This window comes from Ovis aries, chromosome 19, assembly GCF_016772045.2.
Source record: "Ovis aries strain OAR_USU_Benz2616 breed Rambouillet chromosome 19, ARS-UI_Ramb_v3.0, whole genome shotgun sequence".
Taxonomy (NCBI): Eukaryota; Metazoa; Chordata; class Mammalia; order Artiodactyla; family Bovidae; genus Ovis; species Ovis aries.
The window spans coordinates 10,378,037-10,397,368 of NC_056072.1; the positions used below are offsets into that span (position 1 = coordinate 10,378,037).

Here is a 19,332-nt window from a genome sequence, read left to right on the forward strand (position 1 = left end):
TGCCAATACAAAAGCTTCAGGAGACACAATTTCGGTCCCTGGGTCAGGAAGATTCCCCTGGAGGAGGAAATGGCAACCTACTCCAGTATTCTTGTCAAGATAATCCCATGGACAGAAGATCCTGGCAGGCTGCAGCTTCCACATAACATTGAGCAAAGTGGGTCCTCATTGGTTATCCGTTTTAAATATAGCAGTGTGTACATGTTGATCCCAAACTTCCTAACTATCCCTTCCCCCCATCCTTCTCCGTCAACCGTAAGTTCCTTGTCTAGGTCTGTGAGCTTGTTTCTGCTTTTTAAACAAGTTGATTTGTGTCATATCTTTTTAGGTTCTGCATATAAGGTATCTTGTACAATGTTTCTGCTTATCTGACTTACTTGACTCAGAATGACAATCTTGGGTTCATCCATATTGCTCCAGGTGACATTATTTCACTCTCTTTAATGGCTGTATAATATTCCATTGTGTTTATGTACAGCGTCTTCTTTATCCACTCTTCTGTCAATGGACATTTAGGTTGCTTTCATGTCTTGGCTATTGTAAACAGTGCTGCAAAGAACATTGAGGTGCATGTATCCTTTTCGGCCATGTTTTTCTCTGGATATGTGCCCACGAGTAGGATTGCAGGGTCATATGATAACCCTCCCTTTAGTGTTTTAAGGAACCTCCATACTGTTCTCCATAGTTGCTGTACCAATTTACATTCCCACCAACAGTGTAAGATAAGTTACCTTCTTCCCACACCCTCTCCAGTATTTCTTGTTTGTGGATTTTTTGATGATAGCCATTCTGACTGGTGTGAGATGATACCTCATTGTAGTTTTGATTTGCATTTTTCAGTAATAATTAGCGATGTTCTAATAATTGGCAATGTTTAACATCTCTTCATGTGCCCCTTGGCCATCTATATGTCTTCTTTGGAGAAATGTCCATTTAGGTCTTCTGCCTATTTTTGGATTGGGTTGTTCATTTTGATGCTGTTAAGTATAATGAGCTGTTTGTAGGGTTTTTTTTTTTTTTTTTTTTGTCAGTTACATCATTTGCAAATATTTTCTTCCAATCTGGGGTATTTTTTCAAATTTTGTTTCCTTTGCTGTGCAAAAGCTTTTGAGTTTAAGTAGGTCGCATAAGAAGGCTCTCTTTTACTTATCTGACCTGATATGGGCTTGGAGGTGCAATAGACTGAAAATCACAATTCTACCATAATAAGTTTCATAGGAGAGCTACAAGTGCCCAAATTAAATATTTGTAAGAAAATGGATGCTTTATGATAACAGCAAACTCTACATTCCAGTAATTTACTATATGAGCATTATAAAATGTCTGTGATATGGCATTGTGACGTGTGCAAGAGAAAATAGATCTTTTCTCAAGAAATGTATAATCTGTTTAAATAAGACCAAGATTAAAAAACAAATCTGTGAATAGCAGATAGTAATGCATATAAGTGAACAGAACATAGTAATGTATATAAATATTCTGAATGGTAACACAAAGTAACTGATAACTACCTACAAATAAAACTAGCCTAGAACAACAGCATGAGTCACCTGCTTTAGGCTCAACTGAGTATTTCCATTTAATTCTCAAGGCATTGATCTTTATATCTTTATCTTGATGTTTACTGTGAATTACTGATTGTATATTCAGTTGCTTATTTGATATCTCCACTTAGATGTCCAATAGGCATTGCAAACTCATCTTGTCCAAAAAGTCCTCTCCTCCAAATCTGTTTGAATAGACTGCCTTCCAGATTTCAGGAGATAGCAACCCCTTCCTTCCAGTGGCTCAGGTCTAAAACCTTAAGCATTATCTTTTTTTCTCACATCTGGATCCATTCTATAAGCAAAGTTTATTGGCTCTATCTTCAAAATTTATTTGGAATCTAACCATTTCTTTCTGTCTCCACTCCTATGTGAATTATTGCAGTATGGGTCTTCCTGATCTCATCCTCCTTGCCCACCCCACCCCCCAACCAAAGTCTGTTTACAATCCAGCAGAGGAAAGTCTTCTCATTTTATTAAGAAGAATTTAAAACACAGCAAAGTTGAAAGATTTTACAGTGATCCATCTGTATATTGGCTTCCTAAAATCTACCATGAACAAAACAGTCCTTTTTAAAATGACAGGTCTTGCAGCTCCTCTGGTCAAAATTCCTCAACAGCTCATCTCATTCAAAGAAGAAAAGCAAATTTCATACCATGGTCTACAAGACCCAGCACATTCTGGCCCCTGCTACCAGTCTTCCCTCTTGTCCATTACTCTTCAGCCACATTGGCCTCCTCTTTGTTCCTCAAACACTCTAAGTACATTCTCTGCATTTGCTGTCCCTTTGCTTGAGGCTCTCCCTGCTGTGAATTTGCATGGCTTGCCTCTGGGTCACCTCATTAGGACTTCTCTGACTCTTTTAAGTGTTAGGTTGAATGATGTAATTCTAATGTTATTCTACTCAGCTGTGCCACATAAACTAAATATCATCCTGAGGTTAAAAGAGAAAAAAGATGCAAAGAGAGCAATAATTTCATATGGCTCAAACTAATAAAACAACTAGACCCTAACCCTCTTATTCTTCCTGGGTTCCAATATTCTTTTTTAATATTTGGCTGCACCAGATCTTAGTTGCAGCATGCAAAGTCATAGTTGCTGCACGTGGGACCGAGTTCCCTGACCAGGGATCGAACCTGGGCCCCCTGCCCTGGAAGCATGGAGTCTTAGCCACTGGACTGCCAGGGAAGTCCCTGGGTTCCAATGATCTTGAGAGCACTTCTCACCACCTTATGTACTATTTATGTGTTGTCTATGAGATCCTCAAAAACAGGGAGTCCGCATTTGTCCACTGCTGTGGACTCAGGACCAGACTAGTACTTGGCCTGTAGTGTGCACCGAGGACATATTTATTTAAGGATTGAATTCTTTACACTGAAGTCAAGGTGATCATTAAAAACACAAAGTCTGATCATGTCATTCCTACTAAAAACTCTCCAATTTGTTTGTGTTACTTTCAAAATGAAGGTAAGAATCCTTAGGAAGACTGTAGGTCCCTGCATGTGGCCCTTTGGTTCTCTGGACTCATCTCGCATCATCTCCCTCATTTCTTTTTAGTCCCTGGGACTCTGCTTGTCCCACTGTGAGGTCTTTGTGGTCTTCCTTGCTCTTCCCCAACTTCTGCTCTGAGTTCTCTCTGAGGAGGTTTGAAATCTTGGCTTAGAGCATCTCTTATTAGAAGTCATTTCTGATACCTCAGGTTAGACTGAATTCCACTCTTTAATGCCCTTGATTCTGGTGGTGAAAAGCTGGAAGAAGGACCTCAGCTCTTGTTTCCTTTGATGAAAGAAAATAGACCAAGACTGTGAAAAAGATAAAAGCACTTATTAGAAACACAGTACGTGTGGAAGAAACAAAGTATGTGTGGAAAAAACAAAATAGTATAGAGGGAGCACACAGGTGAGCTTGGAGCGAGTTGCCCCCAACAGGGTCGGCTTAGACTGTTAACACAGGGGCAGTTTTCGGGGAGGGGGGAGTTCTGCCCAGTCATCATCTCACTTGGTCCTGGTGTGGGCATGAATTTCGCAGCTGAGATGGATTCCAGCTGGTGACTTCTGCCTCCTTTGTCCTTCCACCAGACTGAGGGCCTTCTCTGCACGTGTGTCAGACTAAGAAACCCGTGAGAATGCACCCAGTCAGGGCTCAGTGCTCCTGTTGGTGCCGTATCTCGAAGCATCAGCAAGAGACCAGCTGCAGCTTCTCAGTCTGGGGTCTTCTACCTCCTCCTCACCCTCAGGCACCACATACCTACCCTTAGTAACACCTGAGGATTATAGAGTGAATTTTGTGTGATTATCTCCTTTACCAGACAGTAAGTTTCATGAGAGAAGACTTTCTTCTCACACAGCTTTCTTTTTACTCCTCCTTGAATCCCTAGCATCTGGGAAATAGATGGCACATAGGAAGAGCTTAATACTCATTTTAAAAATAGACCCTGTTGTGTTCCTATGTTACCAGTGAGAAACTGGGTGCCTGCTACACAGTAGGCAAGTAAGTTTGCTAAATGAGCCATAATACGAAGCATGTTTGATTACTCATTTACAGAGCATACAACACAGAAGAGCCATCACTTAATCATCGCGATGAGGCATTTATACAAAACTGATACCTACAACAAACTCCCTGATGCTGGGAAAGATTGAAGGCAAAAGGAGAAGGGGGCAGAAGAGGATGAGATTGTTAGATAGCTTCACTGCTTCAGTGTACATAAATCTGAGCAAACTCCAGGAGACACAAGGAAGCCTAGCGTGCTGCAGTCCATGGGGTCGTAAAGAGTTGAACATGACCTAGTAACCGAACAACACGAAACTCCAAACTCTTCCTTCTCATCATCCTTTCCTACATCACTGAGACTTAAGAAAGGAAATTACACTTCTCTTTCCTTTGTTTGCTGTCTGGTAGAGGAAAGGATGAGCTGCTCTCTCTAGGAGAATCCAAATGGAGTCAGAATTAGCCATGAGATATGGCTTCCAAACCAACAGATCATAGCATTCTCATGTGAATAATTAGATGTTTACAAACTTTTTCTCCCTTTTCTGTCAAGTGAGAACTTTCTCATTCCTTACTAGAAATCTCTTTGCAAATATTTCAGTGGTCAGAGGGTATATATTAAAACACACATTTGCAAGTTGTATAAATTTATAGGTTTATTAGAGCAGGAAGATATGGTACAATATAAGCAGAAAAAGCAAAAATCTTACATATAAATCACATTTTAAGTGTGTTGACTCACAAAATTTTTTAGTAAACTTGTAATTCTAGACAAGCACTGTGGCAAGCTTATTAATATTATCATTTGCTAATTTAGGAAAGAAAAAAGAGCCAAATATACCAAAAATGAATTGTTGCAAAATGGTTAAGTTTTTAATATGATGAAACACAGAAAGAAACTACTAATCAAAAGACAGTGAAATGTCAATTTCTTAGTTTTAATAATGTTTTATAGATATATAAGATGCTGCCAATGGGGGAAACTGGATAAAGAGTAAAGAGGTCTTTTCTGTATTATTTTTGTAACTTCTTGTGAGTCTATAATTCCCCTCCTCACCAAAAAAGGAAAGGAAGAAAAAGTAGTAAATCTAGATAAGAAAGCATTTTTGGAAACAGAACTTAAAGCAAATAAATGTAAACAAAGACAGTTGCTTTGCTAGGTTTCCACAGGTTTGTAAGGAGTTTTAAAAATTTTAAAAATGCTTCCAATGTGTGCTTACATACATACACTTTACTAATAAAAAGATTGGGCTCTGAAAAGTAGCATCCTATTTTTAATGTTTGAACTAATGTTTTCCAGAGAGCTGCGTAGAGTGAAACATAGCATTGTTTGCGAAAGTCAATTTTGTGAAAACCGCAAAAATGAGTATCTGCTCTTGAGAAAGGAAAACTTTTATGTCTTCACATCATCAAAGAAAAATGTGAAGGATTTGATATGAAATGAACAAAAATGTACAAATCCTACCACCTCATTGCTCAAAAAAACTTTTTCCTTCATCTATTACTATGTCCCTAAAGCAGCTAGCTCACATAGACCTGGGGGCATTCACATGTCAGAATATTCCATAAAGATCTGGGAACACATATTTTGGTGGAAAGAATGTGCAGGGAAAGACTGCTTGTGAAACAGTTCAGAGTGATGCATTTAGTAAGGATCCCCTTACAATAACAAAATGTTAGCATCAGAACATTCTTGGGAGCCTTCAAAAGACACATGTGAAACAAGTGAAATATTTCTTTTGGGTAACAGATGGCAAATATCCTACTGTGGGAGAAATAAAAACAGAAAATTTCCAAAATTGCCTTATAGCACTTTACCTTAAAGTATACTTTCATAATAAAATTACAAGAGCAACATAGACATTTGCTTTGCTGGATGCTTCGTTTATATTTCCCTCTTAAATATTAAAATTACAGCAACACGGCATAAAGTAAAAGGGGTATTGGGGCCAGAAAGACAAGAGTTTCAAATTCAGGTTCAAATTTCACATTCTCTCATCTACTAGTTTTGTTACCTTAGGCAAATCATTATTTCCCTGAATCTCAATGACTTTGCTACTAAAATGGGTATAGTAATTCCCATATCTCAAGGTTGGTCCTAGTACTGAAAGGGATAATATATTTAAGAGTTTAGTAGAATGTTGTGCCAATACTGTGTGAGCACACACACCCACACACGTATTTGTAGTATTTATTTGGCTGCACCAGGTCTTAGCTGTGGCTGGAAGGATCTTTTTCCTTGTTATTGTTATATGCCTGATGTTTTAGTTGTGGCATGTGGGATCTGTTAATAGTTCCCCAACCATGGATCTGAACCCCAGATCCCCTGCATTGGGAGCACGGAGTCTTAAGCACTGGACCACCACGGAAGTCCCTTCCAATCCTAATATCATTCCAAACAGTCTTTCCATTAATTATGCAGTCATATAAACTAATACTTAATAAACATTATTGGATTATTGGTATTATTCAGGTACCTGAATAGGTTCTCTCTTGCAAGTCTGCTTTTTAGTTTAACTGAGTTAGCAAAACACGTAATTAATCCTTTTATTCAGATCGTAACATAGTGTGATCTTTTGGGGACATTAAGCCCCTCTTGATCCCAGGTAAAAACAAGTTTCAATATTTGTTCACAGGTCTGAGAAAAACAGCGACATGGAAAGAGAAAGAGCGCGAGGTTAGAGACTTTGTCTTTCCAAGGCTGATGGTATGAGAATCCTCCTGCCATGAAGCCACCTGTTGGTGTCTCTCTGCCTAAAGACCACAGTTCCGTAATCCACGCCTCCCTCGCAGTGCCACACTCCAGCCCTCATGAACTCTGAAAGGTGAGCAAGCCTTCTGAAATCGCAGGGGTGGGCAGCACACAAACAGCCCTTAGAAGGTATTCGAGCCAGGCTCTTAACATGGAATCATGGGCTTATTCAGCGGGTCCTGGAACCTACTACTGTCCCGGATGTAAAGTTGTATCGAAGTGTTTTGTGCCTTCTTCTCAGGAGGCTGCCCAACTGCCACTTCCCTCTGGAGGTCTTCTCCTGCCAGAGGTCTCGCCTACAGGATCTCTCATCACTTTGTGTATCACCTGCGGAGTCTCACCGCAATCTGTCATTACCTTATTTGCTTAAATCCGTCCACCCCACTAGAAGATGAGCTTCCCAAAGAGCAGGACCTCTGGTCTTTCTCCAGGGCCCTGAAGCCGGTGGATCTCGACTGAGACTCTCGGACTGAATGACAGCTCCGAATCCATCAGATATTGAACGGACTCTTTTCCCCCCAGCCCCGCCCCCAGCATTCTTCACCGGAAATCATTTCAAAATCATTCATTTTGGAAATAAAGCTTCCAGCGCTTCGGCCGCACCCACCCACCTACGTTCCAACGGTTAGAACTGCCGCCCCGGCCCACTCACCCAAGCCCTCTAGGCCGGACAGTTTAGAGGTGACCGAGGCAGGGGTAGCCGCCAACGGGCACGCGCATCAGTTCACATTCCCGACCCCCGTCCTGGGGGCGGAGGGGCGGGGTGGACCGCGCGGACCTGGAGGAACCACCTCAGGAGGCCGCCCCAGCCACCACCCTACTCGGGGTCCCCACTCTCTTCTGCGGCGGCACGCAGCCGGCCGCGGGGGGTTAAGCCCGTCGCGCAGCGCGCGCCGCCGCGACCACAAGTACTTCCGGGTGAGCGGGTCGCCGACCCTGTGGCCCCGCCCCTCCTCCGCCTCCGCCGCCCGCCGCTCGGGCTGCGGCTCCTCCCGGGGGCCGGTTCCCGCTGTCTCAGCCGCGGCGCCGAGGGGACACCGGCGTGACTGACTGACCGGCCGTAGGCGCCGGGAGCCGCCGCGTCCTGCCCGGCCCGCCTGGCCGGGGACCTGGGACCGAGTCTACCTTCCGCGCCCCTCGCCCTTAGCTCCGGCAGGCTCCCGGTCGGCGAGCCGCGCTCCGGCCCTTCCCGGCGGCGCCCGCAGCCACAGCCCGCGCCCGAACACAGGTAAGGGCCGCTCCTCCCGCCAGCCTTGGCGGGGAGCGGGGCCCGCGCTTCCCGGCCTCTGCAGCTCGGCGAAGTCCGCGCTGCCGCCGACCTCTGCTGGGGGCCAGGCCCCCTCCAGCGGGCCCCGGGGTCGAGGTCGCCCCCTGCCTGCGGCGTCCTCGGGCATCACGCCGGGTCTCGAACGCGCAGCCTCGATCCGCGAGCGGGGACGGCGATACTTCCATTGTGGGAGAAATGAACTCGGGCCGCTGTCTCTGCTCTTTGGGTGCTAGGGCTCCTCCTCCCTCTCCACTCCCTCGGTCTGTCCCCGGCCGGCCACCCGGGGAAAGGTGTCAGGCTGGTGGAGGGCGTAGAGCTTGTATGAGATTTTTTTTTTTTTTCCCCTTCCTCCTTGACCCGAACTGAATGAAGCAGGAGCAGAACAAGCGCTTGTTAGGAGTGTCAGGGTTAATGCTTGACTACGGCCAGGCGTTATTCACACCCAGATTGTTAAGTTATATAGCTCCAGCCGGGCCTGCTTCTCGTGCCCGTGGGTATGTTGCTGGAAGCCAAAGGACCTAAGGAAACCCATCTCTTGTTCTTTCTTCGACGGGGAGGGGAAAAAAAGTTCAAGTGTTTGCTTTGGTTTTTCTACCGTGGGATATACAAATATCAGGCTGTGGAGACCTGGCCAGGGAAATAATGGGATCCTAAACTTAAACTGCTTGTAGCTCTTTTTTCTTAGAGTTTCCATTTAATGACTCAGCACTTATGCCCTAAAAAGAAAAAGTGTAGTGTAGGTTCATTGATTGAAGGATAAGTGTGAGGATAACAGTGTCCATTACTTTTTCACGGCATCACAATGGGAGGAGAATGGGGATGCGGTAGTGGAACCAGAGAGATGGAGGGCAGGGTGTGGATGAATCAGGTCTTAATTAGTGTTTAAAATAAGTGTTTCAAGATTAAATGTTTATTTTGGGGATGCATCTGTTTGGAGAGGTGCAATTGTTGGAAAAGGCAAAGTGTTGCAGATAAGTTACTTGGCAGGAACTTGAGGTTGCTGTGGTTTGAAGGTCTTACAGAATTAACTTAGTTTAACCAACTTCATGCTGTGTTCAACACATGTAGAGATGATGACTATTATACTCATGTAGAATAAGAATTTCAGAAAGTGTGATTCATTGAGGAAGTTAGGTCACTCGCTGTGTGAATGAATCATTGATAGGGTTCTTAAACTTGGAATAGAGGAAAGTTTGAGGTTTGTTACTGCCTGTTTAATTAGATACCTTCACTCCTAGGAAGTGTTGCATTGAGGCTTTTGTTAGGTTTGTTGCTTCATAATTATTGTCATGAAGTATAGTAGAGAAACAAATAGTGGACTTTTGCAGAAGCTTTAGGATTTAGAACAGTTAGTTCCTAAGTGGATTGTTGTGATTTTACCCACTCTAGGAAGATAAATGTCTAGAAACAAAATAAATGCCAGTGAAAAGGACAGCTACCATCATTAAGGTAGGAAAAAGTTCACTCAAAGAATCTGCAGTACAGAAAACAAGCAGTCGTTTGAGGGAAAGACCTTACCCATTTGGGAAAATCTGCCCTTAAAAAGGTGGAATGAGACTTTATACGTGCTCAGTTGTGTCCAGCTCTTTGTGACCCAGCGGACTTTAGTCCATCAGACTCCAGAGTCCAATCCGTGGAATTCTCCAGACAAGAATACTGGAGTGGGTTGCCGTTTCCTCCCCCCAGGGCATCTTCTGACCCAGGGCTCTCTCACCTGCCTCTGCTGCACTGGTGGGCGGATTCTTTACCACCGACACACCTGGGAAGGCTATACAGAGCTCCTGCTTCAGTTCTGTCGTAGAAGAAAGCGTATATTAAAGTAGTGATTCATTATGGGAATGAATTCATTTTAAATTAGAAATAACTTTTAATTACTGGAATGTAACTTGATCATTTTTGGCTTTTAAAGTGTTGCTAAGCAAAATGACTTTGACTCACAGAGTTCTTGATACTCTTAGCCTTGATTTCTTCTATTTTTGGAAATCAGCTTATTTTATGTTGATTTATAAAGAACTGTATAGTTAATTATCAATTATTAAGTAATGGTAAATTTGCCCTGTTGATCTTGCTTAGTAAATTCTTTTAATTCTTGAACTAAATTTTGGCATTTTATTTCCTTGGATATCCATTCTTATATTCAGAGTGTTCCCTAATATTGCTTTTGATTTTTGTCCAGCTAATGGTGAGTTTCAGTTTCCAGTTGAACAGAGATTCCCTTTTGGAAAATCCCTTGTGGAAACCACCCGAACTGACAGTCCTGATGGGTAGATTTGTAAGAGAATCCTTCTTAGGTCAGGATTTAAGCATCTCCACAATGAAGGGAAAAACTGATTCGGAGAATATGTTTGGCAAAGTAGATTCTTTTTCTCTCAAAACAACAACAGATCTTTACTAGAAACGAGAGGGAGCAGTTTCTTGCAAAGCTCTTTGTGAATTGTTTACCCTGCTCCTAGTGTGAAGAGGAACAGAATCGAAAATATATGGGGGGGGGGGGGGGATCTCCCTGCACCATGTTGGGAATGTTGATGAGGATCATTTTAGAGGAAACACATTCTGTCCTCACCACAGGTTCACTTTCCATCGTACCTACAAATAGGCGGTTGCATAGACCTTTGCCTTTGCTTTCTCTCTGGAGAATCTGAATGGAGAGATGGTCTTTTAACCGGAAATATGTACCACCTTATTCAGTTAGAAAAACAGTAAAAAGTTTATGACCATCATTCAAAACTCAACTTGTAAAACTTCAGAAAGAAGGGTTGAGCAAAATTTACCCTGTGAGTAAAATAACGTTGCCCTTTCCTCCACTGTTTTTTTTTAAGATGATAGGACACCATTAGAAATGATTTGTGTTGCACATTGTGCTTTCACTTTAAAAACTTTCTGGCCTTCGATAAATTAAGGCAGACTTAAAGGGAATCCAACACTGGGCTAAAAACTGGGTTTGCTGTATGCCGACGCGCCTTCATTTGTTCTGTTTTACCTCTGTTTTGATTGGGGGATGGAGAAGGGATTCTGTTTCTTGCGGAAGCTCTGAGATTTGCTCCATGTGTGTGCTTTTATTTTGGTCTAGAGACGGGAAGGAGATGGCAATGGCTCCCCACTCCAGTACTCTTGGCTGGAAAATCCCATGGACGGAGGAGCCTGGTGGGCTGCAGTCCATGGGGTCACTAAGAGTCGGACATGACTGAGTGACTTCCCTTTCACTTTTCACTTTCCTGCATTGGAGAAGGAGATGGCAACCCACTCCAGTGTTCTTGCCTGGAGAATCCCAGGGACGAGGGAGCCTGGTGGGCTGCCATCTATGTGGTCGCACAGAGTCGGACAAGACTGAAGCGACTTAGCAGCAGCAGCAGCAGAGATGGGAAGAGCGGTAGATAAGAAAGAGTACAGATGATTAAGAAGAGGTGGGAAACTGGCATCCACTGAAGGAGAGTGCTCCCCTTCTGGCTTCAGTAGTTGTTCGTAGAACTTTTTAAAATTGATAAAACATTTTAAGAGAAAATGTCCCATAGTGAAAAGGAAGTTTCCTTTCCACGATAAACTTCTAGGCTTGACTCCCTCTGCCACCCAGCTCCGTAATCCAAGCACTGGCTTCCGGTTAATGGTTTCCTGTGTGTCTCTCCAAAATTTCTCTTCCATATATAATCTCCTGTGTTTAGAAAAAAAAAAAAAAAATGCCCTGTCCCTTTCACTCTGACCTTTGATGTGTCTTAGACATCATTCTATATTAGCACATATGTCCGTCTGTTTTTCAAAAAGGACTAGCTGACCTGTCTAATGTATATGAAACAAAACTTGCTCATTTCCCACAGTTTAACATTCCCTGTTCAAGACATTTGGCTTCCCTGGTGGCTCAGCGGTAAAGAATCCGCCTGTCAATGCGGGAGATGCAGATTTCCATCCCTGGGTCAGGAAGATCCGCTGGAGGAGGAAATGGCAACCCACTCCAGTATTCTTGCCTGGGAAATCCCATGGACAGAGGAGCCTGGTGGGCTAGAGTCCATGGGGTCATAAAAGAGTCGGACACGACTTAGTGACTAAACTGCAACAACAAGGTTGTTTTTAACTTTCTGCTAACACTGCTGTAATGAACAGCTCATATATAAGCCTTTGCTACGGTGTGTGTGTATATGGAATTTACTTCTGGAAGTGTGAGTGCAAGGTTGGGACTTAAATTGTGAAATTTTAAAAATTTATTTCAAGCTTATATTGGGATTTATTTTATACTAGAGATTACCTTTCTTCTTAACCTTGTAGGAGAAAAGAGCTGTTAATTACTTGGTATCCTTTTTACTCCTTGCAATTTGAAAATATACTACAAGTGTATTTTATAAGGTACTTTTAAACACCTTCGAGTGACAGCTGGGTGACTTTGTTCATACTGGTAAAGGCAGAAGGACTGTGCTTTGAAGACTGCTGTCATAGACAGGCTGCTTCATTCGTATTTGGTAATACTAGTTAAATGAGGGCCTTTTGTAGTAGCTTGACTGTTTTAGGATTTTATGACCAATATCAATTAAAAACATACACAGTTTCACTTCTTGCCCTGCAGAAGTCTGCCGCCATATATTAGTCACATGGGAAATAAGTGACCTATTTTTTCGCTTCCTTTACCTTCCACATCCTAATCTATTTATAATAAACCTCTGTGGGGTTTGAGATCCAAAATCATTTTACAAACCAGAATGCTATTGATGGATTAATTTCTCGAGGCAGAAGGTAGGTGCAGATTTAGTCTTTATTCTGCAAAGTGTTCCTGAGCAGAATAAGGAAGATTTTGATTTTTAATTTCAGTGTTATACAGCTCTCTCTAGACTAGCAAGAGTTCAAGAATCTTTATTCTTTTGAAAGAAGAGACTGGGCAGGGGCGGGGGCGGGTAGGAAGTGCTGGGGAGCTAATGCATGAGGACAAAGTTGGAACTTGTGAGTGGCAGTTTCCTTGGCCGGTGCCCAGGGTCTATTTTGAGGCCTTGTCAAAACTCTCCTGACAGAACCTACCACATAACCACAATCTGTCCTGGCCCCACTGCAAGTCAGGAAGGCCTGCGGTTTAGGAAGATGGCAACAGAAGAGGGAGCTTATGAAGGACATTTGCCTTCGGAAGATTAAGGCTCAGTTTGGGGGTGAAAATGTGCTTAGCGTGCATGTCTAAGATCCAGGGTTTCTTGTTTTCCCTCTGTGCGGGATGAGCTTGATTAAGGAAAGCTAACGAGGGCAGCTTTGTAGAAGAACGCACAAGGAAGAGCACAGTCTTGATGTCATGTCTGGTTCTGAGTGTTTGGCAAGGATCCGTCTAATGCTCTACACCAGGGGAAAAACATTACTCTTACCCCAGTAGGGAGGCCATGCCCCGCGTTGAAATAGTAGTCCAGTTCAGAGACCTTAAAAAGGATTATTGAGTTTATACAGGAAAATAAGCTTCTTCCCAAATTCTCATTCTCTTCTTCCTATAGAACTGTGCAGCCCCATGTATAATATCAGAAACTTCTCACTCTAAATTTTTGGTTTATTACCAGATGCTGTGTCCCAGCATAGCTGCCTTTCTGTACCAGATGCTTTCTCATGAAACCTTGGTGTTTCTGTACTTAGTGAGTAAAGTGCTTGGGTTTGACGTTCTTTAACTGATCTCAGAGCTTCTTAGGCCAGAAAGCTGTTAAAGAGCTTAGCGTGCCACTTGTTTGATCAAGGCTCATGTCACCATATTTATCCAAATCCTTGGTTAGAGTGGAGGTGGTTTGCAGAATTTGGCACACAGGCTGCATTTAGAGATGCAAAACCTGCAGGCGGTTTCCTTTCTGTTGCTTTAGAGTAGGCTGGCACTCCAGAAAACTGAGTTTTTCCTTTCCCTCAGAAATTTGGATTGTTAGCATTTGATGAGGATGTATTTAGTATTCAGTGTGAGTAGAAAAAATAATCACTGTTTTTCTCTCTTCTCTCTTCTTGTTATCTGTCATGTTCCTATTATCTTGTTATATCCCTTCCCTGCCTTTCCCTTCTCCAAAAAAAAGAGTGAGATGAGAGCAGAGCAGAGGGAGACCAGAAAAGAGGTTGGGAAAACCTTGAAGTTCAAGAGCTTATCACAGTGTTTTTATTTTCTCAGAAGTAGATTATTAAAATCCTCCTTTAAAAATCACAGTCATCTTTTCCCATTGTTTTCAGTTTGAACCTTCTCTATCTTAGTTTTCCTTCACTAGGAACAGGAAATTTTTAACTGGTTTGGATATAAAATTACAGCTTTAGGAAACAAATTTAACTTTTAAGTTGTTCTGATCACTTTGTTATTCTTTCTACATCTCCCACTTTTCTCAATAGAAACATTTTAGCAGCTAGGAGCAGTTAGACTCTGCTGTGTGCAGGGAATTGGGAGGTTGAAGTGTTTATTTCCCTCTTAAATGGTTTAATCCCTCATGGTAACAAAATTGTATTTATTGTGTTGTTTCTTGTATAATCACAACATAATTAGTAAGCATACGTGTTGTTGCTAAATGATCCAAAGATTATGGCACTAAAAATAGAAAAACAATCCATTTAAAAACAAATTATTGATTTACCTCTGGCTGCACTGGGTCTTCGTGGCCGCACACCGGCCTTCCCTAGTTGGGGTGTGGCCTTCTCGGCACAAGCGTGGGCTCTAGAGCGCAGGCCTCAGAAGCTGTGGCCCACAGGCTGAATTGCCCCCCAGCATGTGGGGGGCCATGTGATTTCCGAACCAGGGATCCAACCTGTGTCCCTTGCATTGGCAGATGGACTTTTGACCAGCGGACCACCAGGGACGTCCCAAGAAATCCGATTTAGATGTGTTTTTCCCCATGTCCAGGTGGATAGTCAAGGAAATGAGAAGATTCTACCCTGCTGTCTTACTACACTCATCCTTTGCTCTCTATCCAAAGTGGCTTTTTAATTGTGGTAAAATATATGTAACATAAAATTTACCATTTTCAGCATTTTAAAGTAATGGCCGCACAACAGCTTTCACGTTGTTGTGCAGCCATTACCACCATCCATCTCCAGAACTTTCTCCCCTTCCCAGAGGGAAACTCTTCGCCCATTCAACAGTAATCCTCATTGCTCCCCAGCCCCTGGTAACCACATTCTGCCTTCTGTCCCTATGAATTTGACTACTCTAGACACCTCATGTAAGTAGACTCATGGAGTATTTGTCTTATAAAATAGCTAGTTGATCTCCTTTAGCATAATGTCTTCACGGTTCATCCATGTTGTAGCATGTATGAGAATTTCACTTGATTTCAAAGCTGAATAATATTTTATCATATATAGATATATAACATATTTTGTTCATTCATCTGTTGATAGACCTTTGGGTTGCTTCCACCTTTTGGCTCCTGTGAATAATGCTTTTGAACACAGGTATATATCTGTTTGAAGCCCTGCTTGCTTTTCTCTTGGATGTATACCCATAAATGGAATTGCTGGATCATATAATAATTTTGTGATTATTTTTTTGAAGACTTGCCATACCATTTTCTGTAGCAACTGCACCATTTTATAGTGTACGAAGGTTCAAAGATTCTCCCTCTTTGTTTCTTTCTAAAAACAGTAGTCATTCTAGTGGGTAAGTGGTACTATCTCATTATGGTTTTGACTTGCATTTCCATAATGATTAGTGATGTTGAGCATCTTTTCATGTGTTTTTTGATCATTTGTATATCTTTGGAGAAGCAGCTGTTCAAGTCCTTTGTCCGTCTTTGAATGGGTTGTTGTTGTAGTTGTTGAGTTTCAGGGGTTCTCTATATATTCCACATGCTAATCCCTTATCAGATATATGATTTGCAAATATTTTCTCCCATTCCACGGGTTGATTTTTTTTACTCTGTTGATAGTGTACTTTAATACACATAACTTTTTAGTTTTGAAGTCCACTTCCTCTAACTTTTCCTGTTGTTGCCTGTGATTTTGGTGTCCTCTTCAAAAAATCTGCTATATCAGACGTCAGAAGCCTTTTTGTGTATAGACAGTTTTAGCGCTTGTATTTATTTCTTTGACCTGCTAACAGGTAATTTCTGTGTACAACATACAGTAAGAGTGCAGCTTTATTCTTCTGCATTTGGATTTCCAGTTTTACCAGCACCGATTGTTGAAAGACTGTCCATTCCCCATTAACTGATCTTGACACCCTTGTTGAAAATCATTTGACCATATATGCCAGGTTTATTTTTGTGCTGTTAAATTCCATTGGCCTCTGTGTCTCTCTGTATGTCCGTAACACATTGTTTTGGCTACTGTAGCTTTCTAGTAAGTCTTGGAATCAGAAAGCGTGATGCCTCCTTTTTCTTCTTTTTCAAGATTGTTTTTGCTATTTGGAGTCCCATGAGATTCCATAGAAGTTTTAATATTAGGATAGGGTTTTCCATTTTTGCAGAATCTGTAATTGGGATTTGTAGAGAGTACATTCGGAGAAGGCAGTGCACCCCACTCCAATGCTCTTGCCTGGAAAATCCCATGGACGGAGGAGCCTAGTAGGCTGCAGTCCATGGGGTCACAAAGAGTCGGACAGGACTGAGCGACTTCACTTCACCGCCGTCTATTGGGTTGCACAGAGTTGGACACGACTGAAGTAACTTAGCAGCAGCAGCAGCAGCAGCAGAGAGTACATTGAAGCTGTAGGTTTCTCTGGGTGTTTTGATGTTGTAACAATATAAAGTTTTCCAATCCATGAACATGAGGTAGCTTTCCATTTATTTACGTGTCCCTTCATTTCTTTCAGCAGTATTTTGTAGTTTTCAGTGAGCAGATCTTTTGCCTTCTCGGTTAGGCTTATTCCTAGTATTTTGTTCCTTTTTTCTTATCATAAATGGTGGTGGTTTTTTTCCTTTCCTTTTTAGTTGTTCATTCGGTTGTTAGTGTATAGAAATGGAGCTGATCTTTTGTGTTGATTTTGTATCCCTACAACTTTGCTGAATTCATTCATCCAGTTTTAAAAGCAGTTGTATTGCTTTCTGTGTTATATAACAGAGTGCACAAATTTAGCAACTTAAAACAACACACATTTATTATCCTGCAGTTTCTTTGGGGGCAGGAGTCTGAGCGAAGTTAAACTGTCTTCTGCTTAGGGTCTCATGAAACTGCAATCAGCTCATGCAGTACAGTTTCATGGCTGGGCTGTATTCTCACCTGAAGACTCAACTGGGGGAAAAAAATTGCTTCTAAGCTCACTTGGGTTTTTGGCAGAATTAATTTTCTTGTGAAATTATGACTGAGGCTTCTTGCTTAATAGAAGTTGCTTGGTCATCTGTAGGCTGTCTTCAGGCTCCTAAAGGCTGCTCTCAGCTTTTAGGGTCAACCTGAAGTTCTTGACCCTCTGATGTTCTGACCACTTCATCAAAGCATCAAGGAAAGCCCAGGGCGATTCTACAGGCTAGACGGCCCCATGTAGTGTGATATAATCATGGGAATGACGTCTTGGAACCTTTGTCATAGTCTGTTGGTAGAAGCAAGTCATGAGTTCTGCCCAGTTTCCAAGGGAGGTGTTCACACAAAGATGTAAACGAGAGTGGGAAACCACCATAGCATCAGCCATAACTGGTTACAGAAAGCACGTATTTGATAAACCTATTTTAGTGTAAAAAAATATATGCACTTAAGAGTATCTTCAAATGGTGGGAAACTGCTGTTTTTTTATCATTGTTTTGTAGTATTTTTTTGATTATTTGTTCCTACTTCTCCCTGCAGCATTCTAGTTTTGCAATTTTAAATCAATAGTTGTGTCTTCCTTATAACTAAATACTATTTACAACTTAAGCCAAGAATTAATATCATGATTGTTTCCTTTCTTGTTTAACTTTCTTTCCCACCCCTCCCCCCTACCCTGAGATTTAAGGACGACCTTTTTTTTTTGGAGGGGGAGAGGGTTTTCTAGTCACCTTATTTTCCCCAAATGCTCCAATAGATTTTTCACATGTCTACTCTTTCTAATTTAGTAATTTGTGGTTTATTTGTGAAATACCTATAGAGAAATAGAAAACAAAAATACAGTTTCAGGAAGAATAATAAAATAAGCACCTATGGTCTCACTATCTAGGCCAAGAAGTTGAACATTCAGTATCCTCAAAGTTTCCTGTAAATATTCTTAAATGGCAGCTCTTTCCCCTCCCAGTAATCATAATCCCATTTTACATGGTACTAACTCTTCTGGAACCATTCCCTGCCTTGCTCTGTAATCACATACCTTCCCCCAAATATGTATTCCTAGTCAATTTGTGACTTAATTTTGAGAAACTGAATGGTTTGATCACCTTTTTGTGTCTGTCAGGTTAGGCTAACCTACTGTAACAAACAACACCGAAGTCTCAGTAGTTTAACACAGTAAAGCTTCTATCTCACTCCCACTGGCAAAGGAGTAGCTGGTTCCACTTGGTCACCTGAGGACCCAGACCACTTTCATCGAGTGACTGTGCTTTTCCATGGGACTCAGAGACTTTCACACTTGCACTGAACTCTCCGCCTCTGGCTGACAGATTCAAGGGCAAAGAGAGGGAGTGTGGTGGGTTCCATGGCACGTTTGGTGTGCCTGGACTAGTACATACGTCATTTTTGTCCACATTCCATGAGCCAGAATTCAGTCGAATAACTGCTCCTCATGCGAGGAAGGTCGTGAAACATAGCATGCGTGTGTGCTCAGTTGCCCGGTCGTGTCCGACTCTGAGAGACCCCATGGACTGTAGCCCATTGGGCTCCTCCGTCCATGGGATTCTCCAGGCAAGAATACTGGAGCGGGTTGCCATTCCCTTCTCCAGGGATCTTCCCAACTCAGGCTTCGAAGCCGAGTCTCCTGCATCTCCTGCATTGCAAATGGGTTCTTTACCGCTGTGCAACCTGGGAAGCCCCAGAAATGTAGTGTAACTGTGAGCCAAAAAGGGAAATGACTCGATGAACAGTAGGCCGATTTCTACCATAGTATTTATCCCTAGGCAGTATCTATTTTGACAGCTTTGAAAAACTGAATGGCAAATATAAACCTAGTTATTGCTACTATTAAATGAAGGCTGACAGGAGCAGATGAGCTGAACAGAGTCTTTCTTGAGTCCTTTCTGCTAAGTCCTTGGGACTTATTAGTTTGCTAATAAGTCCTGAGAAACCCTAAGACTCATCACAGTCAGGGCACCTGGTGGAGCTGACGTCTTTACAAGGTATTAAGTACCAAGAAGAAATATGGTTGGGGAAGTACACTGTTCTCTCAGGCTCTTCCTGCTCCATCTGTTAGCAGTAGGTAAAAGTGGAATATATCCATGGTGTGAAATATGGCCTCCCTCCCATCTAG

General features: G+C 42.3%; 1 protein-coding gene and 1 long non-coding RNA gene across 25 annotated transcripts in view; one reads left to right on the forward strand and one right to left on the reverse strand.

The window, feature by feature from the left end:
• Positions 1–1,997: 1,997 nt before the first annotated feature.
• LOC121817208 (uncharacterized) lies at positions 1,998–7,776 on the reverse strand. Its single transcript, XR_006057000.1, has 2 exons — positions 7,440–7,776; positions 1,998–3,347 (listed from the first exon to the last, which is right to left on the reverse strand). It is a non-coding gene; the product is annotated as an uncharacterized LOC121817208 (long non-coding RNA).
• Positions 7,777–7,781: 5 nt separating this feature from the next.
• LRRFIP2 (LRR binding FLII interacting protein 2) overlaps positions 7,782–19,332 on the forward strand; it is a 116,371-nt gene continuing 104,820 nt past the window's right edge. For all 24 annotated transcript variants that reach the window (XM_042235836.2, XM_015102228.4, XM_042235841.2 and 21 more), the window contains exon 1: positions 7,782–8,015. The gene's annotated coding sequence lies outside the window, so the exon portion shown is untranslated. The remainder of the gene's footprint in view (positions 8,016–19,332) is intronic.